Source organism: Triticum aestivum, chromosome 4B (assembly GCF_018294505.1).
Source record: "Triticum aestivum cultivar Chinese Spring chromosome 4B, IWGSC CS RefSeq v2.1, whole genome shotgun sequence".
NCBI classification, from domain to species: Eukaryota; Viridiplantae; Streptophyta; class Magnoliopsida; order Poales; family Poaceae; genus Triticum; species Triticum aestivum.
In genome coordinates this window covers 278191570-278218487 of record NC_057804.1, presented here as the reverse complement: position 1 = coordinate 278218487, position 26918 = coordinate 278191570, and the positions used below count along the sequence as shown (strand labels likewise).

Genomic DNA, 26918 nt, shown 5'->3' with positions numbered 1-26918 from the left:
AGGAATGTCATTAAGACTACGAGACTTATGGGATTAACCATAATGCAAGCAAGCAAGAATTTCAAGAGCCAAAGGCTCCAGAGGATTTTCGGAAGATCAAATATTACTTTGAAGACTTTTGAGAAACACATGAACAACTGGGGATGATCGGATACTCGACAAGTGCGAGGATTTATTTGAAGGGGTATTCAAGTGACAAAGAACAGCAAGGCAGTAAGCTCAAGGGATTATCGAAACAACGACGAGTTTTTCAGGGTATCTTGTAATAACAAGACCACTGGGGATGAATGTAAGAATAACAAATGCAAGTAGTTATCCATAAGGGTTTGCGGTGGAAGGTGAATTGCAAACGCGATGAACACAAGTTCTCGGGTTAACAGCGGAGAGTATCTTCAGGGTCTTCTGGTGCAGCAGACGATCATTAGTAATAAGGGGCTCTCCGGGTGAAAGTGATAACGAGATCCTAATGTTAGATTTAGTAAACTTCATTTAACCCGAATAGAGGAGAGATCAGAGTCCCAGAGTAAAGGTCGAGGAGTAAAAGATCCTAGTACCGCCCGATGGCGACGTGGGCCCGTAAGGCACACGGCCAAGTTAGTAAAAGTTTTTGTAATGTCTAGACTCGACTTCGGCCAAGGAGTGTGGAAGGGGATTCCTACAGGCAGTCGGCTCTGATACCAACTTGTGACGCCCCCGATTCAATCGTACACTAATCATGCACGCAAATGTGTACGATCAAGATCAGGGACTCACGGGAAGATATCACAACACAACTCTAAAACATAAATAAGTCATACAAGCATCATAATACAAGCCAGGGGCCTCGAGGGCTCGAATACAAGTGCTCGATCATAGACAAGTCAGCGGAAGCAACAATATCTGAGTATAGACATAAGTTAAACAAGTTGCCATAAGATGGCTAGCACAAACTGGGATACAGATCGAAAGAGGCGCAGGCCTCCTGCCTGGGATCCTCCTAAACTACTCCTGGTCGTCGTCAGCGGGCTGCACGTAGTAGTAGGCACCTCCAGTGTAGTAGGAGTCGTCGTCGACGGTGGCGTCTGGCTCCAGGGCTCCAGCATCTGGTTGCGACAACCAGGTAGAAGGGAAAGGGGGAAAAGAGGGAGAAAAGCAACCGTGAGTACTCATCCAAAGTACTCGCAAGCAAGGAGCTACACTACATATGCATGGGTATATGTGTAAAGGGCCATATCAGTGGACTGAACTGCAGAATGCCAGAATAAGAGGGGGATAGCTAATCCTGTCGAAGACTACGCTTCTGGCAGCCTCCGTCTTGCAGCATGTAGAAGAGAGTAGATTGAAGTTCTCCAAGTAGCATCTCCAAGTAGCATCTCCAAGTAGCATCGCATAGCATAATCCTACCCGGCGATCCTCCCCTCGTCGCCCTGTGGAAAAGCGATCACCGGGTTGTCTGTGGAACTTGGAAGGGTGTGTTTTATTAAGTATTCGGTTCTAGTTGTCATAAGGTCAAGGTACAACTCCAAGTCGTCCTGTTACCGAAGATCACGGCTATTCGAATAGATTAACTTCCCTGCAGGGGTGCACCAACTTACCCAGCACGCTTGATCCCATTTGGCCGGATATACTTTCCTGGGTCATGCCCGACCGCGGAAGATCAACACGTCGCAGCCCCACCTAGGCTCAACGGAGAGGCCAGCACGCTGGTCTAAACCTAAGCGCGCAGGGGTCTGGGCCCATCGCCCTGAGCACACCTGCACGTTGCGTACGCGGCCGGTGAGCAGACCTAGCAACCTCCATTACAAAGGAAGTTGCGTTAACGCAGTCCAACCCGGCGCGCGCCGCTCAGTCGCTGACGTCACGAAGTGCTTCGGCTGATACCACGACGTCGGGATACCCATAACTACTCCCGCGTAGATGGTTAGTGCATATAGGCTCGTAGCCAACTCAGATCAAATACCAAGATCTCGTTAAGCGTGTTAAATATCCGCGAACGCCGAACAGGGCCAGGCCCACCTGTCTCCTAGGTGGTCTCAACCTGCCCTGTCGCTCCGCCACAAAGATCCACACAAAGGGCCGTCGGGACAAAGGTCCCTTCAGCCCCCAATCCGTGAATCACTCGCGGGTACTCTTCAAGCTGACCCGACTTTAGTCACCATCTGTATAGTATGTAAGTATGTAATATATATACCCGTGATCACCTCCCGAGTGATCACGGCCCTATAGTATAGAAGGCAGACTGACAAGAATGTAGGGCCAAAGGTGATAAACTAGCATCCTATACTAAGCATTTAGGATTGCGGGTAAGGTATCAATGACTGTAGCAGCAATGACAGGCTATGCATCAGAATAGGATTAACGGAAAGCAATAACATGCTACACTACTCTAATGCAAGCAGTATAGAGTAGAATAGGCGATATCTGGTGATCAAGGGGGGGGGGCTTGCCTCGTTGCTTTGGCAAGAGAGAGGGGTCGTCAACTCCGTAGTCGAACTGGGCAGCAGCAGCGTCGGTCTCGTAGTCTACCGGAAAGAAAAGGGGGGGGGAGAAACAATGAATACCATGTAAACAGATGCATATCGATGCATGACAAGACAAGTAACGATGCTAGGCGGGCCCTAACATGGTATGAGGTGATGCCGGTTAAGGGGGGAAACATCCGGGAAAATATCCCCGGTGTTTCGTGTTTTCGGGCAGAGGAGCCGGAGGGGGAAAGTTGCGGGTTCGATAGGTTAGGGGTGTGCGGCGGATGAACGGACTGCGTATCCGGATTCGTCTCGTCGTTCTGAGCAACTTTCATGTTGAAAATAATTTAATCCGAGTTACGGATTAAAAAATATGATTTTTCTAAAGATTTTATTAATTTCTAGAATTTAATTAATTATTTAATTTAATTCAAAATTTGGTTTTATGACATCAGCATGATGTCATGCTGATGTCAGCAGTCAACAGAGTTGACTGGTCAACCTGACCAGTGGGTCCCATTGGTCAGTGACACATTTTAATTAGACGTATTAATTAACCTAATTAGTATTAATTAGGGGGGTGGGCCCCACTGTCATTGACTGATTAACTAAAACAGATTAACTAGTTTAATTGGTAATTAGGTTAATCTAATCAGAATTAGTTAAGTTAATTAATTTAATTAATTAATTAACTGATTAATTAATATTTTTATTATTTTCTTTTAATCTTTCTTTTTGAAACGTTCTGGGGCTGGGCCCCGTTTGGCAGTGGCCCAGAGGGGCGATGCGGTTTACAGGCGCTAGCGGGCGCCGGGTCTCGGGCGTCGCCCGAGCGAGGGGGGAAGCGAGGCAAGGCCAGTGGCAAACGCCGGCGAGGAGCGTGGCGCAGGGAGTGGCCGGACAGGAAGGGGTAAGGCGAAGGCCATGGCAGAGCTGGGCGGTCGTGGCGAGGCACCAGCCGTGGCCGCGAGTGGTGAAGGCGCGGGTCGCGGCAGAGGCAAGGCCACGGCGGGCGCGGGTGGACGACGGCGGCAGCGCCCGCAGCGTCAGCCACCGCAGCAGACCAACACAAGGGGGCACGGGGCCAGCGGCGAGGCGCCGCAACAGGGGACGGGCGCGTGCGGTCGTGGTGGCCGCGAGCACGGCGCGGGCGGCGCGCCGGCGTGGAGTTGCGGGACGCGGCCGGTCGCGGTGAGTGCGTCGTGGGGGGGGAGAGGAGAGGAGGCGGGGCTCACGGCGGGTCGTAGGGACTAGGCAGCGGGCGTGAGGAGGGCGACGGGGACGAGGCGTCGACGGAGAGGACGACGCGGTCGACGCGGAAGCAGGCCGGCGGGGAGGCGGACGGCGACGTGGTCGGAGAGGGGCAGCCCGGCGAGTGGCGCGGGTCGGTGACGGGGCCGGGGCGGCAAGCAACGGCGTCGGCAGCAACGGCAAGCGGCGTCGGGCAGCACCGGGTGTCGGGGCGCGGCCGTCGGGGCGGCGTCCGGGGCAGCGGGGATCGGGCGCAGGGACCTCCTCTCCCTGGCGCGATGTGTGTGTGTGTGTGCGCGCACGCGTCTGCGAGGTGGAGGGGATCGAGGGGAGAGATGGGGTTCGAGGGAGTGGGGAGCGACGGGATCGGGGTCGAGCCCGACGATCCAGATCGTGGGAGCGGCGCGGGGGGGGGAGTGGGGGGAGTGAGGTGGGTTGTTAGGGTTTCCCCTGGTGGGGATATGAAGGAGGGGGTGGGGTGCGGCTGGGCCGGCCTGGCGGCCCGATGGTCTGCTGGGCCGTGGCCCAGCGGGGGGGGGGGGGTTCTTCTTCTTTTTTTGTTTTGTTTTCTTGTTTTCTGTTTTCCTTTTCTTTTATTTATTTTCTTTTCTGTTTATAATTCATTTTAAATTACTTAGGCACTTTATAAAAATGGGTTTGTTGCACCATAATTACCTTTGTAATATTTGGCACAAACCAAACATTTTTATTTTAATGTTTGAAAACTTTTATTGTTTGACTTATTTTCAAATTTGAATTTGGATCGGTTCTGAAATAACGCGAGATTATCAACAATAATCGAGGTGACGTGGCATCATTACCAGAGGGTTACTGTAGCTTGATTACCCGGGCGTCACATGCACTTAGTCTACCACCAAATTCAAATTATTGAAAGATCAATCCAACATTAATTTGCCTCAGATACAGTCTGGTGCATTTTCCTTAACATGACACTCTTTTTAGAGTGATAACCTTCATTTCAGGTTGACGGCATTCCAAAGAAACTTCAAGATTGCAAGATAATGAAAGCGTAATTACATTTTTTTTGCAGTGGCAAGGTGAAATTGTATAAAAGAGACAAAGAAGAGTTGCTTCATGTCCTTAATCATCGGTGTGCACCAACGCAGAAAAGTGGTGATAACTTTCTCATGAACTTTTAATTTTCCCCTCCACTCACAAATTGATGGCTTTATCTAATTGTAAGACAGGCACATTGCAAGGTGTATTTAGACATCATTAGTGATAAATGTAAAAAATATTTATCCCTTGTATTCGTGTTCTGAGCATGATCCTTCCAAGTACATGTTTTATGTTTCTATTCGTAGCACTGTCATATGTTAGACCTAATGCCTTGCTAAATGTCCTATGCAGGCCATAAAAGAGAGGGGGGAGAGGGAGGGAGGGAGAGAGAGAGGGAGAGAGAGAGAGAGAGGGGGGAGGGGGAGGGGGAGGGGGAGAGAGCAAATCATTTATAAAGAAACAAAAAAATTGGTCTGCTATCAGATGGTACATTTATTTCAACACAAAATGCAAGAAAGCTTCACGGTCTCATGAAGAGGGCATGCTTTTGAATTAATTCCGACTGATCTGAAATTCACTTACATTTTGTTGTTGATTGATCTGCAGTTATTTTTTATTTGTAGAGAAGTTCCGCATTTGAGAAGCCGGAGAAGAGTATCTCACTAAGTACAGATTCGAGGTAGGGATATCATTTTCTCTCCAATCCATTTATCATGGGATCATTTCCCAGAAAAAGACAAACATGAAGGTAGCTGTGGACAGACTATATTTGTTTACTTCTTCTACCCACAAGTTTCATGTACTGGACAACATTGTGATGCCCGGGTAATTAAGCTACAGTAATCCCCGCTAATGATGCCACGTCACCTCGGTTACTGTGGATAAACTCGCGTTAGTTCGGAACCTAGTTCGAATTTCAAATTCAAAAATCGAGTAAACAATAAAAGTTTTTAAATATTAAAATTTAAATATTCGGAGTGAACCAAATAATACATAGATAATTATGGTGGAGAAACCAAACTTTGATAAAATGTTTAAAGGCCCTAAAACAATTAAAACAATAGTGAAAACAATTAAACAAATGCCTATTGAATTTATAAAATGCTAACACTATTTTATTATGGGTTAAGAATTAATCTCATAGTAGTTTATTGGTAAATACAAATTAGGCACTAGTGGTAATTTTATAAAACTGAAAATAAAAGAAACTACAAATAAAAAGAGACAAGAAAATATATATAAAAAGAAAAAGGAAGAAAACCCCCAGGCCAACTGGGCCTCGGCCCAGCCAGTGGCCTGACAAGCCGGCCCAACTGGCCCAGTCGGCCACACCTTATCCCCACACCCCCCGCAAACCCTAACCCAACCACCCGCACTCCCCCCCCCACATCGTTCCCACCCTCCTCCCGATCCAGATTGGATCGGGGACGAACCCCCCACTCCCCCCTCACTCCGCGCCGTCCCCCCTCTGCCCGATCTGGGCCGGGCACGACGCCCCACCCTGCCGAAGCCGTCGGCGCTCCTCGCCGTCCTCGACCTCCTCCTAGCCGACCCTCCCTCTCCCTGGCCCCCCCTCTGCCCGATTTGGATCGGGAGGGGGCCGTCCCGATGTCGCCGGCGCCCTCGACAACGCCGCCGCTCGCCGTCCCTGGGACCACTGTGACACCCGGATAATTAAGCTACAGTAACCCACCCTAATGTACCATGTCATCACGTTTTATTAAGCCAATTTGCCACTTGATGAAATCGGAGTCAAATTCAAATTTCAAATAACAAGTCAAATTTTTATTTCTTAAAACTGTCAATTAAAATGTTTGTTGGGTTGTAAATATTCACTAAGTGGTTACCATGTAGGAACTATCATTTAATGGATTTTTAGATTTCCCCTGGAAACAATTAAAGTGAACAAGCATCACTTATTATGCCCATTAAAATACGAACTTAGTTTCAAACATTTCTAAATAACCCAAACTTTTTGGACAACACCTAAAATATCAGGAGGTAATTATGTGAGGAGTTTCAACTTTAAGTGAAATCATTTAGTACCTAAACTAAATACAAAACAGTAGATAAATAAGGAAAACAATAAACAAAAGGAGGTGAGAAACATAATACCTAATCTACTGGGCACGTGGCCCATTAGGCAAAATGACCCAGCCCAGCCTAGCCTCTCCTTCCTCCTGTTCACGGGAGGGCGTGGCGCTCATCCACCGGCGCCATAGCCGGCGATGTGCACGCGTCGGCGATCCCTCGGTCGCGTGGATGGATAAGGCCACCGAAACCCCCCTGGAGAACCCTAGCCTCGCCACTTTTCCTCCCCCTCGCTGCCTCCTTCCTCGCGCACTACCGAGCCATCGGCGCCATGGTTCTCATCATCCGCATGCTCTCTGTCGGCCCCGTAGGCTGGGACCTTTCCAGAAGCGCCTTCGCTGTCCGCAGCGTCGACTACGCCGCCGGATCGAGGCCGGGAGGCCACATCATCGACCGGATCGACGCATCTTCTTCCTCGGTCGTCGCCGCTGCCCTTCATCGATCCATCGCCTCTGCAGCTCCTAAGCCACCAACGGGCCTCCGTGTGCCTCCGCGGTGAGCTCCCGGTCGAAACCCCTCTCCTGTAGGCTTGGTTCGTTGTTTCCTGCTGCTACTACCATCGCCACCGTAGCTCGTTGTCGCCGTTGCACTTGCTACCGCCGCGCTCGTCACCGGCCGCCGACACGGCTGAAGCTCCGGCCACGCCCGCTAGGGCCGCTGCTTGTCCGTGCTGCGCTATCACACCCGCGCTCGCCGTCCGCGCCCTTCCCTGCGCCTGCTCGCCTCCCGCCCGCCGTACGCTGCTAGGCCGAACCCCGGCGCCGCTCCTCTTGACGCCGGCACCACTGCAGGCCGCCTCCACACCTGCCATGCAGCCCCGCTCTCGTCGCCCTCCCCCCTCCCTCGCTTTGCCCGCCGGCGCGCGCGCTCGGCCGCGCGTGCCCGCGCTTGCGGCCACCCCTGCCACTGCGATTCGCTGCTCTGCTACCGCTGCTACAGTAACTGAATGTTACTGTAGCGCTGGCTAGCTTTTGTTACTTCTACTCTATTAACCCTCTGGATGGCAACAAAATTGTGGTCAAACAAAGTTTAACTTAGCTGGAATTAATTTGTCTAGGTAGTACACTTGACAAGCTCCAAGTTACCCCATTGGACCAAATTCAAATAAGGCATGAATTAAATACTATGAAAATCACAAAATGCTATCTTTTATTGACAGAACACACTTTCAACCTCTAGCACCGTGTGTTGCGTGCTGTGTGTGTGCCGTGCGTGTGGCCGGTTGGGCTGTGGCCGGCCCTTGTTAGTACTAGCTTTAGCTAGTAGTATTAATTAGTGCTAAGTTAATTAGTCTAATAGTAGATGACATGTAGGTCCCAATTAAATAAGTTAGGTTTATTTATTTATTTTAGGTAAATAGTCCATGACATGTGGGTCACAGCTCTCTTTTGACTAGTCAAATTGACTTGGTCAACTTGAATTAAAAGTAATTTAGAAAATCTAGTATATTATTAAAACTTTACAAAATTATACAAAATAATCTGTAACTCGGATGAAAATACTTTGTACACGAGAGTTGCTCAGAACGACGAGACGAATCCGGATACGCAGTCCGTTCATCCGCCATACCCCCCTAACCTATCGAACTCGCAACTTTCCCCCTCCGGCTCCCTTGCCCGAAAACACGAAACACCGGGGATATTTTCCCGGATGTTTCCCCCCTTAACCGGCATCACCTCATACCACGTCAGGTCACGCCTAGCATCGTTACTTGTCACATGTCATGCATCGATATGCATCTGTTTACATGGTATTCATTGTTTCTTCCCCCTCTTCTCTCCGGTAGACTACGAGACCGACACTGCTGCTGCCCAGTTCGACTACGGAGCTGACGACCTCTCTCTCTTGCCAGAGCAACCAGGCAAGCCCCCCCTTTGATCACCATATATCGCCTATTCTCCTCTATACTGCTTGCATTAGAGTAGTGTAGCATGTTACTGCTTTCGTTAATCCTATTCTGATGCATAGCCTGTCATTGCTGCTACAGTCATTGATACCTTACCCGCAATCCTAAATGCTTAGTATAGGATGCTAGTGTTCCATCAGTGGCCCTATACTCTTGTCTGTCTGCCATGCTATACTACTGGGCTGTGATCACTTCGGGAGGTGATCACGGGCATATACTATATACTTTACACTGTTACATTACCTGTGATACTGTTCGGAGTTGGGGGCTGAAGGGGCAGGTGGCTCCATCCCGGTAGAGGTGGGCCTGGGTTCCCGACGGCCCCCGACTGTTACTTTGTGGCGGAGTGGCAGGGCAGGTTGAGACCACCTAGGAGACAGGTGGGCCTGGCCCTGTTCGGCGTTCGCGGATACTTAACACGCTTAACGAGATCTTGGTATTTGATCTGAGTTGGCTACGAGCCTATACGCACTAACCATCTACGCGGGAGTAGTTATGGGTATCCCGACGTCGTGGTATCAGCCGAAGCACTTCAGACGTCAGCGACGGAGCGGCGCGCGCCGAATTGGACTGGAACGCCACTAGGCTAGGTCTGCTTTCGGCCGCCCTCGCAACGTGCAGGTGTGCTATGGGCGATGGGCCCAGACCCCTGTGCGCTTAGGTTTAGACCGGCGTGCTGGCCTCTCTGTTGTGCCTAGGTGGGGCTGCGACGTGTTGATCTTCCGAGGCCGGGCATGACCCAGGAAAGTGTGTCCGGCCAAATGGGATCGAGCGTGTTGGGCTATGTGGTGCACCCCTGCAGGGAAGTTAATCTATTCGAATAGCCGTGATCTTCGGTAACAGGACGACTTGGAGTTGTACCTTGACCTTATGACAACTAGAACCGGATACTTAATAAAACACACCCTTCCAAGTTCCACAGACAACCCGGTGATCGCTTTTCTACAGGGCGACGAGAGGAGGATCGCCGGGTAGGGTTATGCTATGCGATGCTACTTGGAGATGCTGCTTGGAGATGCTACTTGAAGATGCTACATGAAGGACTTCAATCTACTCTCTCCTACATGCTGCAAGACGGAGGCTGCCAGAAGCGTAGTCTTCGACAGGATTAGCTATCCCCCCTCTTATTCTGGCATTCTGCAGTTCAGTCCACTGATATGGCCTCCTTACACATATACCCATGCATATGTAGTGTAGTTCCTTGCTTGCGAGTACTTTGGATGAGTACTCACGGTTGCTTTCTCCCCCCTTTTCCCCCTTTTCCTTTCTTTCTGGTTGTCGCAACCAGATGCTGGAGTTCAGGAGCCAGACGCCACCGTCAACGACGACCCCTACTACACCGGAGGTGCCCCTACTACGTGCAGCCTGCTGACGACGACCAGGAGTAGTTTAGGAGGATCCCAGGCAGGAGGCCTGCGCCTCTTTCGAACTGTATCCCAGTTTGTGCTAGCCTTCTTAAGGCAAACTTGTTTAACTTATGTCTGTACTCAGATATTGTTGCTTCCGCTGACTCGTCTATGATCGAGCTCTTGTATTCGAGCCCTCGAGGCCCCTGGCTTGTAATATGATGCTTGTATGACTTATTTTATTTGTAGAGTTGTGTTGTGATATCTTCCCGTGAGTCCCTGATCTTGATCGTACACGTTTGCATGTATGATTAGTGTACGATTAAATCGGGGGCGTCACAAGTTGGTATCAGAGCCGACTGCCTGTAGGAATTCCCCTTCCACACTCCTTGGCCGAAGTTGAGTCTAGTTGATGAAAACTGTTTTACTAACATGGCTGTGCGGCCCATGGGCCCACGTCGCCATTAGGGTGGTATTAGGATCTTTTACTCCTCGTCTATACTCTGGGATTCTGATCTCTCCTCTATTCGGGTTAAATGAAGTTTACTAAATCTAACAATAGGATCTCGTTATCACTTTCACCCGAAGAGCCCCTTGTTACTGATGATCGTCTGCTGCACCAGAAGACCGTGAAGATACTCTCCGCTGTTAACCCGAGAACTTATGTTCATCACATTTGCAATTCCCCTTCCACCGTCAACCCTTATGGATAACCACTTGCAGTTGTTATTCTTACATTCATCCCCAGTTGGTCTTGTTATTACCAGATACCTCGAAACACTCGTCGTTGTTTCGATAATCCTTTGAGCTTATCGCCTTGCTGTTCTTTGTCACCTGAATACCCCTATGGATAACTCTCGCACTTATCGAGTATCCGCTCATCCCCAAGTTGTTCATGTGTTTCACAATGGTCTTCGAAATACTAATTGATCCTCCAAAAATCCTTAATAGCTTATTGCTCTGCAATACTTGTCTGCTTGCATTATGGATGCTTTCCATATGTCTGGCAATATTCGTTAGTATCCTTAGGCACCGTCATTTTGATCCTATTGATTCAGCATGTGTGCGAATGCACACAATCATCTATCAACCCTTCTAAATTATCCTTCCGGCTCAGACATCATTTTTGAACATGAGCTGGTTCTCGACCAAACTATTTGTCGTCAATTGTGCCTCTGGTATATCCAACTTATCCATCCTTGATCAGAGCGACTGCTTCTGATCCTTTGTTTTGGAAATCGAAATTCCTTTATTATCTAAGCATCGAATTATTCCGATGTTCTATAATATGATGCCCGTGCATTCTTCTTCCTCTGGTTGTGTGCCGATACTCACCCCAGATCCTTTGTTGGATTTTATCCGACAATGTCCTTCATATTCAATAACCTTGAGCCTTTCCTAGGATGTATACCGCCTTTGGTAAATTGTATCCCCTGCTTTGTCAACCATGCTCTGCTATCGAGCTTGTGTTATTTACTCCTGAAGTTTGTGGTATATGTTCCTAAGAGGCCCGATGGGTTGGACATATGCCTTCTCTAAACTGTGTGAACCCGGAAACTACTACGGGTCATACTCTACTAGTGTTATGTCAGATAAAATTTCAACACACGATTTCGTTGAAGGCGAGAAGTGAATGAAAGATTATGTATTGAGAAAGTGGGAGTCGACCTTGAACCTTGTGTTCATGCCCATGGACGCGATGTATATCCTATCATGGAAGCTTCTTGTAATAATAACTATTTCCTTGATAACTAACATATGGTATCTGTGAATTGATCCCTTGCAACCGTGGTTCCGACCATGATTGTTCTTCTTTGATTCCATTTCTCGGACAAGTTAAAACAATTGTCTTCTATGGATCAATACACCCGTCCAATCTATACTTTGATCTTGTGTCGAGTATTACCCCTTGTATCTCAAGTTTATCATGGAACTGCATAACTTCTTATGAGTTCTTCATCAAGTGCTACCTTCCCATTGATTCCAATTTTTCACGGGCTCTGAGTTATTATACACTCAAAGACACCGATAACTGAATCGAGTTCGCATTGCGATTCAACAAGTATTTGAACCCATCATTGCTTACAAATTTATTAATCCTTCAAGTCATTCCTAGCCTGATCGGCCATATCATTATCGTGCAACTTTTTAACTATACTACCTGGTCCTTCTTCCTGGAGCACAATTTTTGATGATGAGCTAAGCTTATGTTGATTTTCCTCATCATATCATTTCTCCTTGAACAACAAACTTGAGCTTGAGTTTGTGCCATAACTACGGTTCCAATAATCATTCGCTTCACCATTCGTTCGACTTGATGTCATCGCCGATCGATTACATCTTGAAATCTCTCGACAAAGTGCGTCGTGATCATCATCAACCTTATGAGCTCTTCCAGGATATCAATTGAATTCATGATGAGAAATACCATCCTTGCCCTTGATGATCTGTGTTATCATCGACCACTTTATTGCCTTCCCACCAACACAAGCTTGTTCGTGTTTGGTGATATACCTTGAGTTCCTTGATATCCAGTAATTGCCCTTCTTTACCTTGGGACATTAACATCTCTTATGACCTCAATGTTGTGAGAATTTCACTACCTCTTGAGAACTCTTAATACAAGTGATACTTCTCACCATCACCATTCTTTCTTGGTCCCCGTGTTGATTCCAACAAGTGAACGGTGTTGTTTGGATTCTTTCCTTCTATCAACCCTATTGCTTTCAAGTTAATGGTCGGCCGTTCATTCTTAGACTATTGATTATTGAATCACCATTCTGACATTGGTCGTGCAACCCAACCCATATTTCGGGCGCACCTTTCAGCCAATGTTTAATTGTGTATGTTTTACTCGAGCATACTTCATTACATCATTTGATCTGACAAATGCTATCTCCTTATCCAAATAATTGTGGAGATCCATCTTTTGGGATACCTAGTTGAATTGTCGTTGAGTCCATCAGCCACCTCCTCATCCTCTCTTTGGTTTACTGATGAACTCTGGTTTCGAAGCCTTGCTTCCGTACGTTATTTCTCGAGAATCTTACAATGTCATCTCGACAATTTGTGTTGCACCTTTCTTCTCAGGCATCCTGAGTCTGAGGTATCCTCACTCCAATCAGATCTGAATCTCGGTCAGATATGATGGTTGGAACATATTTCCAAGAGTTATAATAATGGTCTTTATGTGACCCGGTAAGGTGATGTCGTGCCTAGCACAGCTGGCCGGAGGCCCTATTGTTATATATTCAGTTTCAGCAAGGTTATCCATTCTTCCATGAGGAAATGGTAAGACTTATTCTATAAGTTGTTTCCGATGGATCCTTTGTATCCAAAATCTGACATTTGCTTGAAGACCATGTCAATGCTATCTCGAAGCATGTCTGTGGTACTCCGATTTTTAACAAGAACATTTGAAGCCCAATGCTAAGATGTTTGTTTCTCAATTATCCAAACGCCGTTGTATGGGTAATGTCTTGAAATTTCTCTCCCCTTACCTAAGGGGTTTTCTAAAATTATATCCTGACATGATATCATGCTCTGCTTGTCCTTGGGAAGGATATATCCCTGAAATATGTGTTTTAACACATTTTCCTTTTCATTGTTCTATTTAATCTGATAATCATATTTTCCTTTCCATTGTTTGATTTAACCTTTCTTGTGATCTGTATGACCTAAGCAGTAATATTCTCCTGCTTATGTAAACACCTCGTGGTACCGCTCTGTCAGTAAGACCATGTTACTATTGTTGATGACATTCCGGTAGCCACCGATGGACGAGAACCTTGTCTATTGGCCCGCCTCGTTCAACGAGCAGGAAAATGGTTCTCTTCATCCCTCGCCCTTGGTATCGATGTTGTTGCCGACATAACTGATAGGCTACCCTCTGACACGCCTTACTATCGTGACCGTGCAAGATGTCGGCCCCCTTCCTACTTTCAACCACATGGTGGGCCCATAACCCACAGTTCCACAGGATCAAAACCTGACTCTCCTATACACCCCGTTGTCAAAGTTATTCCTCGCGTTTGACTTTGTATGTAATTCACGGGCCACCAGCCTGTTGATCTATTCAGGTACCAGATGCAATGCTTAATCACATTGCTCTAAACCCCTTCAACAGTTCGTTTCAGACATTGAACGATTGCCTGCCCGCTCGAAACTTTCCATGATACCTCCTTACCTTACTCTCGATATTTTCTTAAGATTCAATTTGAGAGTTACTTTCTGCCACCTTCCCCGATGATATCGACCGATAGTCAACCTTGTAGAGGTTCGTTCTCCCAGAATACCCCCTTATTCTTTCGTAAGTATGATGGAACCCCCCGAAGAAAGGATACCGACTTTATCTTGATGACTTGAAGCAGAGAAATGAAGACATCAATGTATTGGACCGGCCTCTTCAAGAAGAGCAAGCCAGCATGAGAAGACCCGCTAGATTCATTACCAAACCTTCCCCCCTTTCACTACCTCTTAAATCTCGGGACGAGATTTCTTGTAGCGGAGGAGAATTGTGACACCCGGATAATTAAGCTACAGTAACCCACCCTAATGTACCATGTCATCACGTTTTATTAAGCCAATTTGCCACTTGATGAAATCGGAGTCAAATTCAAATTTCAAATAACAAGTCAAATTTTTATTTCTTAAAACTGTCAATTAAAATGTTTGTTGGGTTGTAAATATTCACTAAGTGGTTACCATGTAGGAACTATCATTTAATGGATTTTTAGATTTCCCCTGGAAACAATTAAAGTAAACAAAAGGAGGTGAGAAACATAATACCTAATCTACTGGGCACGTGGCCCATTAGGCAAAATGACCCAGCCCAGCCTAGCCTCTCCTTCCTCCTGTTCACGGGAGGGCGTGGCGCTCATCCACCGGCGCCATAGCCGGCGATGTGCACGCGTCGGTGATCCCTCGGTCGCGTGGATGGATAAGGCCACCGAAACCCCCCTGGAGAACCCTAGCCTCGCCACTTTTCCTCCCCCTCGCTGCCTCCTTCCTCGCGCACTACCGAGCCATCGGCGCCATGGTTCTCATCATCCGCATGCTCTCTGTCGGCCCCGTAGGCTGGGACCTTTCCAGCAGCGCCTTCGCTGTCCGCAGCGTCGACTACGCCGCCGGATCGAGGCCGGGAGGCCACATCATCGAACGGATCGACGCATCTTCTTCCTCGGTCGTCGCCGCTGCCCTTCATCGATCCATCGCCTCTGCAGCTCCTAAGCCACCAACGGGCCTCCGTGTGCCTCCGCGGTGAGCTCCCGGTCGAAACCCCTCTCCTGTAGGCTTGGTTCGTTGTTTCCTGCTGCTACTACCATCGCCACCGTAGCTCGTTGTCGCCGTTGCACTTGCTACCGCCGCGCTCGTCACCGGCCGCCAACACGGCTGAAGCTCCGGCCACGCCCGCTAGGGCCGCTGCTTGTCCGTGCTGCGCTATCACACCCGCGCTCGCCGTCCGCGCCCTTCCCTGCGCCTGCTCGCCTCCCGCCCGCCGTACGCTGCTAGGCCGAACCCCGGCGCCGCTCCTCTTGACGCCGGCACCACTGCAGGCCGCCTCCACACCTGCCATGCAGCCCCGCTCTCGTCGCCCTCCCCCCTCCCTCGCTTTGCCCGCCGGCGCGCGCGCTCGGCCGCGCGTGCCCGCGCTTGCGGCCACCCCTGCCACTGCGATTCGCTGCTCTGCTGCCGCTGCTACAGTAACTGAATGTTACTGTAGCGCTGGCTAGCTTTTGTTACTTCTACTCTATTAACCCTCTGGATGGCAACAAAACTGTGGTCAAACAAAGTTTAACTTAGCTGGAATTAATTTGTCTAGGTAGTACACTTGACAAGCTCCAAGTTACCCCATTGGACCAAATTCAAATAAGGCATGAATTAAATACTATGAAAATCACAAAATGCTATCTTTTATTGACAGAACACACTTTCAACCTCTAGCACCGTGTGTTGCGTGCTGTGTGTGTGCCGTGCGTGTGGCCGGTTGGGCTGTGGCCGGCCCTTGTTAGTACTAGCTTTAGCTAGTAGTATTAATTAGTGCTAAGTTAATTAGTCTAATAGTAGATGACATGTAGGTCCCAATTAAATAAGTTAGGTTTATTTATTTATTTTAGGTAAATAGTCCATGACATGTGGGTCACAGCTCTCTTTTGACTAGTCAAATTGACTTGGTCAACTTGAATTAAAAGTAATTTAGAAAATCTAGTATATTACTAAAACTTTACAAAATTATACAAAATAATCTGTAACTCGGATGAAAATACTTTGTACACGAGAGTTGCTCAGAACGACGAGACGAATCCGGATACGCAGTCCGTTCGTCCGCCATACCCCCCTAACCTATCGAACTCGCAACTTTCCCCCTCCGGCTCCCTTGCCCGAAAACACGAAACACCGGGGATATTTTCCCGGATGTTTCCCCCCTTAACCGGCATCACCTCATACCACGTCAGGTCACGCCTAGCATCGTTACTTGTCACATGTCATGCATCGATATGCATCTGTTTACATGGTATTCATTGTTTCTTCCCCCTCTTCTCTCCGGTAGACTACGAGACCGACACTGCTGCTGCCCAGTTCGACTACGGAGCTGACGACCTCTCTCTCTTGCCAGAGCAACCAGGCAAGCCCCCCCTTTGATCACCATATATCGCCTATTCTCCTCTATACTGCTTGCATTAGAGTAGTGTAGCATGTTACTGCTTTCGTTAATCCTATTCTGATGCATAGCCTGTCATTGCTGCTACAGTCATTGATACCTTACCCGCAATCCTAAATGCTTAGTATAGGATGCTAGTGTTCCATCAGTGGCCCTACACTCTTGTCTGTCTGCCATGCTATACTACTGGGCTGTGATCACTTCGGGAGGTGATCACGGGCATATACTATATACTTTACACTGTTACATTACCTGTGATACTGTTCGGAGTTGGGGGCTGAAGGGGCAGGTGGCTCCATCCCGGTAGAGGTGGGCCTGGGTTCCCGACGGCCCCCGACTGTTACTTTGTGGCGGAGTGGCAGGGCAGGTTGAGACCACCTAGGAGACAGGTGGGCCTGGCCCTGTTCGGCGTTCGCGGATACTTAACACGCTTAACGAGATCTTGGTATTTGATCTGAGTTGGCTACGAGCCTATACGCACTAACCATCTACGCGGGAGTAGTTATGGGTATCCCGACGTCGTGGTATCAGCCGAAGCACTTCAGACGTCAGCGACGGAGCGGCGCGCGCCGAATTGGACTGGAACGCCACTAGGCTAGGTCTGCTTTCGGCCGCCCTCGCAACGTGCAGGTGTGCTATGGGCGATGGGCCCAGACCCCTGTGCGCTTAGGTTTAGACCGGCGTGCTGGCCTCTCTGTTGTGCCTAGGTGGGGCTGCAACGTGTTGATCTTCCGAGGCCGGGCATGACCCAGGAAAGTGTGTCCGGCCAAATGGGATCGAGCGTGTTGGGCTATGTGGTGCACCCCTGCAGGGAAGTTAATCTATTCGAATAGCCGTGATCTTCGGTAACAAGACGACTTGGAGTTGTACCTTGACCTTATGACAACTAGAACCGGATACTTAATAAAACACACCCTTCCAAGTTCCACAGACAACCCGGTGATCGCTTTTCTACAGGGCGACGAGAGGAGGATCGCCGGGTAGGGTTATGCTATGCGATGCTACTTGGAGATGCTGCTTGGAGATGCTACTTGAAGATGCTACATGAAGGACTTCAATCTACTCTCTCCTACATGCTGCAAGACGGAGGCTGCCAGAAGCGTAGTCTTCGACAGGATTAGCTATCCCCCCTCTTATTCTGGCATTCTGCAGTTCAGTCCACTGATATGGCCTCCTTACACATATACCCATGCATATGTAGTGTAGTTCCTTGCTTGCGAGTACTTTGGATGAGTACTCACGGTTGCTTTCTCCCCCCTTTTCCCCCTTTTCCTTTCTTTCTGGTTGTCGCAACCAGATGCTGGAGTTCAGGAGCCAGACGCCACCGTCAACGACGACCCCTACTACACCGGAGGTGCCCCTACTACGTGCAGCCTGCTGACGACGACCAGGAGTAGTTTAGGAGGATCCCAGGCAGGAGGCCTGCGCCTCTTTCGATCTGTATCCCAGTTTGTGCTAGCCTTCTTAAGGCAAACTTGTTTAACTTATGTCTGTACTCAGATATTGTTGCTTCCGCTGACTCGTCTATGATCGAGCTCTTGTATTCGAGCCCTCGAGGCCCCTGGCTTGTAATATGATGCTTGTATGACTTATTTTATTTGTAGAGTTGTGTTGTGATATCTTCCCGTGAGTCCCTGATCTTGATCGTACACGTTTGCATGTATGATTAGTGTACGATTAAATCGGGGGCGTCACAACCACCTCGTCGCCCGATGCCGTCCGAAGCTACTCCACCTCGCCAACCTCGCCGGACCGCCGTCGTCCTCGTCCTCCTCCTCGAGCTCGAGCCCGCTGCCCCGTCCCTACAACTCCCGGTGAGGCCACGGCCTCCGCCCTCCTCCTTACCCTCTCCCTCACGCGCCTCGCCGTTCCCTGCTCGTGGCCCCGCTCCCCACGGCCCTACTCGCCGGCCCACGCGCGCCTGTCGTGTCCGCGTCCGGCCACAGCCCTCCGCCCCGTCTCTGGGCCCCGTCCCCGCTCACCACCGTCGCCACCTCGCACTGCTGCCGTGCTGCTCGCCCGTGACGGCCGCGCCCTGCGCCCCTCCTGGCGAGCCCCGTCGCCGCTCCCGCTGTTGCTTCGGCCTCCGGCGGCCGCCCCTGCATCATGCGGCCCGCCCCGCTCCGTGCCTCGCGGGCGCCCCCCCCCACCGTTCGCCTGGGCCAGCGCCCAGGCTCGCCCCATCGAGCGCTCGTGCCCGCGTGCTCGCACGCCCGACCCGATAGACCCCAGTGGCCCACTGACATGGGGGCCCCACCCCACAGAACGTTTAAAAAAAAGTATTAAAAATAAAAATAATAGATAAAAATAAAAATGATTTAATAAAATTAATTATTAATCAATTAATTATCTAATGAATTAATTAAGTTAATTAATCCTACTTAATTAGTAATTAACCTGTTAGTCTAACTAAGCAGTAGTTAGTTAACCTAACCCTAATTAATTAAACAGAGTATGACAGGTGGGTCCCACACGTCAGCCTGACCAGTCAACACCTCTGTTTACTGATGATGTCATGCTGACATCATGCTGATGCAGTAATACTATTTTTTGAATTTAATTAACAATTAACGAATTAGAAAATGATTTAAAAACTTTAAAAATTAATATAAAATAAACCGTAACTCGGATGAAAATACTTTCTACATGAAAGTTGCTCAGAGCGACGAGACGAATCCGGATACGCAGTCCGTTCGTCCGCCACACCCCCCTAACCTATCGAACCCGCAACTTTCCCCCTCCGGCTCCTCTGCCCGAAAACACGAAACACCGGGAATACTTTCCCGGATGATTCCCCCCTTAACCAGTACCACCTCATACCACGTTAGGGCACGCCTAGCATCGCTCCTTGACATGTCATGCATCGATATGCATCTGTTTACTTGGTATTCATTGTTTCTTCCCCCTTTTCTCTCCGGTAGACTACGAGACCGACGCTGCTGCTGCCTAGTTCGACTACGGTGTTGACGACCCCTCTCTCTTGCCAGAGCAACCAGGCAAGCCCCCCCTTTGATCACCAGATATCGCCTACTCTTTTCTCTATACTGCTTGCATTAAAGTAGTGTAGCATGTTACTGCTTTCCGTTATTCCTATCCTGATGCATAGCATGTCCTTGCTACTACTGTTGTTACCATTACCTGCTATCCTACTGCTTAGTATAGGATGCTAGTGTTCCATCAGTGGCCCTACACTCTTGTCCGTCTGCCATGCTATACTACTGGGCCGTGATCACTTCGGGAGGTGATCACGGGCATATACGATATACTTTACACAGTTACATTACCTATGATATTGTTCGGAGATGGGGGCTAAAGGGGCAGGTGGCTCCATCCCGGTAGAGGTGGGCCTGGGTTCCCGACGGCCCCCGACTGTTACTTTGTGGCGGAGCGGCAGGGCAGGTTGAGACCACCTAGGAGACAGGTGGGCCTGGCCCTGTTCGGCGTTCGCGGATACTTAACACGCTTAACGAGATCTTGGTATTTGATCTGAGTCGGCTACGAGCCTATACGCACTAACCATCTACGCGGGAGTAGTTATGGGTATCCCGGCGTTGTGGTATCAGCCGAAGCCTTCTTGACGTCAGCGACTGAGTGGCGCGCGCCGGGTTGGACTGCGTTAACACAACTTCCTTTGTAATGGAGGTTGCTAGGTCCGCTCACCGGCCGCGTACGCAACGTGCAGGTGTGCTAAGGGCGATGGGCCCAGACCCCTGTGCGCTTAGGTTTAGACCGGCGTGCTGACCTCTCTGTTGTGCCTAGGTGGGGCTGCGACGTGTTGATCTTCCGAGGCCGGGCATGACCCAGGAAAGTGTGTCCGGCCAAATGGGATCGAGCGTGTTGGGTTATGTGGTGCACCCCTGCAGGGAAGTTAATCTATTCGAATAGCCGTGATCTTCGGTAACAGGACGACTTGGAGTTGTACCTTGACCTTATGACAACTAGAACCGGATACTTAATAAAACACACCCTTCCAAGTGCCAGATACAACCGGTGGTCGCTCTCCCTCAGGGATATGAGGAGGGGATCGCCGGGTAGGATTATGCTATGCGATGCTACTGGAGATGCTACTTGGAGATGCTACTTGGAGATGCTACTTGGAGGACTTCAATCTACTCTCTTCTACGTGCTGCGAGACGGAGGCTGCCAGAAGCGTAGTCTTCGATAGGACTAGCTATCCCCCTTTTATTCTGGCATTCTGCAGTTCAGTCCACTGATATGGCCTCCTTACACATATACCCATGCATATGTAGTGTAGTTCCTTGCTTGCGAGTACTTTGGATGAGTACTCACGGTTGCTTTCTCCCCCCTTTCCCCCCTTTCCTTTCTTTCTGGTTGTCGCAATCAGATGCTGGAGTCCAGGAGCCAGACGCCACCGTCGACGACGACCCCTACTACACCGGAGGTGCCTACTACTACGTGCAGCCCGCTGACGACGACCAGGAGTAGTTAGGAGGATCCCAGGCAGGAGGCCTGCGCCTCTTTCGATCTGTATCCCAGTTTGTGCTAGCCTTCTTAAGGCAAACTTGTTTAACTTATGTCTGTACTCAGATATTGTTGCTTCCGCTGACTCGTCTATGATCGAGCACTTGTATTTGAGCCCTCGAGGCCCCTGGCTTGTATTATGATGCTTGTATGACTTATTTATGTTTTAGAGTTGTGTTGTGATATCTTCCCGTGAGTCCCTGATCTTGATCGTACACGTTTGCGTGCATGATTAGTGTACGATTAAATCGGGGACGTCACAAACATATTACACATATCTTGTGTTATGAAAGATAATAGCTGGTGATTGATATGGCAAGTGTCTACGAGCTGCCTAATATAGCATGCATTTAACAGTTCTTTCGCATTCATATCTCTGCCTTTTCATAATTCCATGGATTTTTACTATATTGTGTATCCCAGTGACTTTGCCAACTTGCTGACATGGGGTCTCGTTCAGAGCACAAGCTTCACCTGAATAACCTTCTTTCAGTTAGTAAAACACTCAGCAAAGGTAATTGGGCCTCCCTTAATTTATCTACCATCTTGCTTGGTTTGCACTGCTTCCTGTGTCTTAGATTCAACCTCTCCAAAAATGGCTGAAGTGTCAACCGTATTCTGTTGATAATTTTATAAGAACACGTTTGTCTAAAATGATTTTTATTCCCCATAAGAACGCACGGGCAGTTCTTAAAGCTGAAAAACTACAGCTTTCATGTAGCATCTTATGTGTCTCACTTCTCTCGAATATGCTGAATAGGTTGGTGCATCTCACCACCCACAAGCACACACAAAGGATGCATCTGCACTGAAGTGAATAAAGAATATCAACTTATTTCACTGCTTTTGTCCGCAATAAATGCTATTTATTCTACTACTAATATACATGTGGTCTTCTAGATGTGTTTGCTTTCTACAATTGTGTGCATGGTTTGTAATTATTAAATTCAAGATTTCTTCTTTTCAAAGTGATAGAGCATATACCTTTTTCAACCGGGCGAGAGGGAGCGAGAGAGAGATCGTCACGTACATATTGTGTCCCACTCCGATTTTGCTCACCAATGTGTTCCTCCACGCTGCAGCAGCAGACTCCGTCGATGTCGTGCTCGTTTACCAGCCATGCATTCCAGACAAGTTGAATGCCGGTGGCAACAGGCATTCAACGGCACCCTCGTCGGCGCTCTACTCACAGGACCCCGCCTCCCACGCTGGACCTCCTTGCCGCCCGCACAACGCTATTACTCCACGCACGCATGGACAAACTTCCTCATAGGGGTGCGTAGGTGTGTCATTCCTGCAGACCTATTTTTTGGTGCTACATCGACATGCTAGGCCACGCTTCATCTTCGACTGGCTCAACCTCCACGGCACGGCGTAGCCGCGCAGGCTACAGTCCGCCCAAGCGCCGGGATGTGCAAGGCGTTCTGGGGCGTGTGTACGCCGACTAATGTGACTTTCTGCTTTACTCAGCGAGCAATCCTAGGGATTTCTTTTTTTTGGAATTCATTATACATTCTGTTTTTTATTTAATTTTAGGGCCTCATGTGGATATATCTGTTGCAGATTGGTGAAGATAAAGCTGCCGATGTGGTGCTCACTGCTCACCTCGGATGCAATTCAAAATTATGTTGATTTATGTTCCTCTGTGTTACAGTTTATTCTGGTTTTTAGAAATACTAATATTTTTTCAGTAAGGACACTGACTATTCTTATTTTGACATAGAGTGTGGTAGATGAACATGTCTTCATTTCAGGTTGAAGGCATTCCAAATTCACTTATAATAGAAGCTCAATAATGCACTTAGTCTATCACCAAATTCAAATTATTGAAAGATCAATCCAACATTAATTTGCCTCAGATACAGTCTGGCGCATTTTCCTTAACATGACACTCTTTTTAGAGTGATAACCTTCATTTCAGGTTGACGGCATTCCAAAGAAACTTCAAGATTGCAAGATAATGAAAGCGTATTTATATATTTTTTGCAGTGGCAAGGTGAAATTGTATAAAAGAGACAAAGAAGAGTTGCTTCATGTCCTTAATCATCGGTGTGCACCAACGCAGAAAAGTGGTGATAACTTTCTCATGAACTTTTAATTTTCCCCTCCACTCACAAATTGATGGCTTTATCTAATTGTAAGACAGGCACATTGCAAGGTGTATTTAGACATCATTAGTGATAAATGTAAAAAATATTTATCCCTTGTATTCGTGTTCTGAGCATGATCCTTCCAAGTACATGTTTTATGTTTCTATTTGTAGCACTGTCATATGTTAGACCTAATGCCTTTCTAAATGTCCTATGCAGGCCATAAAAGAGAGGGGGGAGAGGGAGGGAGGGAGAGAGGGAGAGGGAGAGGGAGAGGGAGAGAGAGAGGGAGAGAGAGAGAGAGAGAGAGAGAGGGGGGGAGGGAGAGGGAGGGGGAGGGGGAGGGAGGGAGGGAGGGAGGGAGGGAGCATCGTCAAGGTACTCGCTCTATAACCCAACTTAACAAACTGCATCATGTGCAGCTGCAAATATACCATGGTGGTTGTTGTTACCTGTAACTAAGACCAGATCATGATGCAATGAAACTTTGTGCGCAGATGTATGTACACATGGTTTGATCGGTCGAAAAAATAGCTGCTTATTTCCTTCAGTTTGTTGGTGGTGATTGGGTGCGGCGGTGCCCTTCTCCAGCGATCAACGTATATTCATGCATGCAAATCGCAGCGGTTAGTACCCACCTATGCATACATCCTCGCGTGAAGATGCTAATGGTTGTAATTAACAAGGCAGTTTTCAGATGTTTTTTCTTCAGGAACTTGAAAAGAATAGGTCTAAATCCATGCAAAAAGAAGAGAATAGGTCTAAATGATTAAGCATCACTTCTGCCATTAGTTGCAAAACTTGTTTTGTGGGTCAATGGGTAGGAAAGAAAGATTCGACAGTTGCTTAAGAGTAACTATGTCAAATGCCAACATAAGTAACGATTTTATTTCTGAGTTAGGTACGAAAGAATGTGATAGAGAAAAAGGATTTTTCTTTATCTAAAGAATGTGATAGATATAAAGGAGTTTGCTTTATCTCTTATCCCGCCTATGACATGAATATGTTTAGCTCATATGTGTATGTGATTAACTGATTAGCAGTTTAGCACAAGACCATTCTTCTGCTTCTTTGGTTGAGTATCCTCTCTTTAAATTTTTTGATTGATGCACCAAACAACAATTTGTAGTTTGTTACTCTAGAGGTTAAGAAAATATACTTCGGGCTTGGGGATTTTTTTGAGTAAAAACTAATCATGGTTAATGTTTCAGATGTAAGATGTTGTCTGCACCCCGTGTAATTTCCGTCAGTTTCTTTTCTCAGTGTGGAGACTATGCCAGTGGAGAGACCAACGACGATTACCTTGAGATAGTGGGATGTGCATGGAAGGAGCGACTAACTATGTAGAGGAAAGCTGCGCTCGCCGGCACTGGTCAGGTATGTTGCTTTCCTGTGCTCGTTTCACCGCCATGCTATGCTTCTTTACCTTTCTGGCTATTGCGGTGCAAATCTTTGGAAGTTTCCCCAAATTATCACATTTTGGAGCTGTTGTTCTATTGAAATTGAACAAACGAAATCGTAGATGGTTAGCAGGGCTTTGGTCCTTATTTTCTTATTTTCTTACATACCATTTGTCTAGGCCAAAGGTGTGATTCTTCAGGGTTAATACTTCTATATATTGTTAGCTCTTGATTCTGTTTTTCTGGGACATTTATAACAATTTAGCTTCAAATTTACTTGTATTTTTTCTGGGGCATTTTGAAGTGCGTGCACAAGCTTCAAGTATGTACAGTGCACACACTTTTGTTTGACAAATTATAACCCCAATCAAGGTCCAAATCGAAGCATATATGACATCACAAATGGATCTAAACAAATGACGTCACAAATGTCCTCCAAGGAATGGTCATATAGAAAAGAAACTTAAAACAGACTTCGTTGGAAGTATGTTGTTTTCCTTTCTTGAACTTGTATTCCGTCATTTATTAATATTTATTTACCATGTCCATTAACGTACTATGAGCTAATTTTACATAACATTACAGGGGCCTAAATGATTGAGGAGTGAAATTAGATCATGGCCTTTCATGTTTGAAGGTATTGTTCATGTAAATTTGTTATTCCTACTGAAATTGACATACTAATCCTATACGCACCTGAATATTCTTGCAGGGATATAGTATTACGATAACTCTCAAAAATCAATATTGTATAATGACAGAAGTTAATAATCTAAATCAGCAGGAGCAAGCTTTGGATGAGTGTATATACTAGGTTGGTAGCTGTTGCAAACAATAATCTTCAAATTCTTGAATGCTCTACAAAACATACAATCTGCTTTATTGCTGAACCAAATAAAAGCATGATATAACTTGTAATCTTGTTTTTCTTGCAGCGAGATGTGCGGAAAGCTAAGCGGGTTAATGGAAGATGAGAATGGTCGAAGGTAATCAGAATTCTCCAGTTAGTTATAAGATGCTCTTTGGGTGTGGTGTCTTTCATATAAATAAAAAAGTTGGAAGATTATTGAACAACTAAAAGTCATTTTGTCCTTTTCAAAAAAAATCATTTTGTCTATTTGATGGTTATATCTCTGACAGGAGACCCCATCTTGTCCTTAGTACCCAATTTGTCAATATGTGTGCTTTATGATAATTTTTTTGTTTGTTGGTATTAGAAAGAGTGTCACATAGCTAGGATACTTGTGGAGCCATTGGTTGGTACATACGATTTGAGGATTACCAGATAACAGTCTTAATTGTCAAAAAGTTTTTTACATTAACATTTAATGTTCTTGATGTATTATCAGAAATGAGCAATGTCTAATCATTGGGTGACAACTAATGCACTAGCTTTGTTTTAGTTTTGTGTAACAATGGTCTCAGCTTAGGGAGTCGGATATTAACATATAAAGCATAACATGATCACACCGCAATTTGCAAAATATTCACTCTGTAAGGAAGTGAAATACCTTCTCATTATATGTGATGTTCTCCAGTCCTAAGTATGTGTTTTGTCTGAGCTGAAGTTTATTTCTTTACACTCAATTGCCCGTATTTATTGGTTATTATTTTCTCGATTCACCAACGGTGACAGCAGAGTTGCGGTGACGGTGTCAACCATGATGTTACAGGGAGATGCACTACTAGATGCCATTCTATTTGCTCCATGTGCAATTTGGTAAAATTGATTCATGTTTTAAATTCAAAAGTTATGTTCTTTCAGGTTGTAAACTGCATCCTATAGTTATTCATGCATTTTTGTCTACGCGATGACACGTATAAAACGCATTGTCAATGTTTAGATGATGGTGGTATAAGAAGAAAATAAACTGCTATTTTTTATCCTCGACAAGATATTTTGGGTCCTTTTTCTGTGCTAGCATCTTTTCTTTTGGAATGGGATAGTTAATGGTGCTCTTATAAAAAAATTGTTGTCTCCCTTCATTCCGAAATATAAGCCCTTTTAGAGATTTCAATAGGACTACATACGGATGTATAAGCTTCATATGTAGTCCATATTGGAATCTCTATGTAGCGACCTGACCCGAATGGATCACGTCTACTGTGCTACGGTGTCATCCCTGGATCAGTAATGCTGACACCACACAGTACATCGAGGTTTTATAGCAGAGTTGCAATCACACATTTATTACATCGATGGCTGAAAAAGAACTTATTACAATAA

At 47.1% G+C, this 26918-nt stretch overlaps 2 long non-coding RNA genes across 4 annotated transcripts; both read left to right on the top strand.

The window, feature by feature from the left end:
* Positions 1 to 5252: 5252 nt before the first annotated feature.
* On the top strand, positions 5253 to 22865 carry LOC123094768 (uncharacterized). The gene is made up of 3 exons (XR_006445961.1): positions 5253 to 5394; positions 21625 to 21715; positions 22765 to 22865. It is a non-coding gene; the product is annotated as an uncharacterized lncRNA (long non-coding RNA).
* Positions 22866 to 23877: 1012 nt separating this feature from the next.
* Positions 23878 to 26704, top strand: LOC123094767 (uncharacterized). 3 transcript variants are annotated; one of them, XR_006445959.1, is made up of 6 exons: positions 23878 to 23917; positions 24555 to 24668; positions 25277 to 25328; positions 25404 to 25505; positions 25627 to 25677; positions 26331 to 26704. It is a non-coding gene; the product is annotated as an uncharacterized lncRNA (long non-coding RNA). The 3 variants fall into 3 exon arrangements; XR_006445960.1 differs by having other exon boundaries at positions 26328 to 26704; XR_006445958.1 differs by lacking the exon at positions 26331 to 26704 and having other exon boundaries at positions 25627 to 25729.
* The last annotated feature ends 214 nt before the right edge of the window (positions 26705 to 26918 follow it).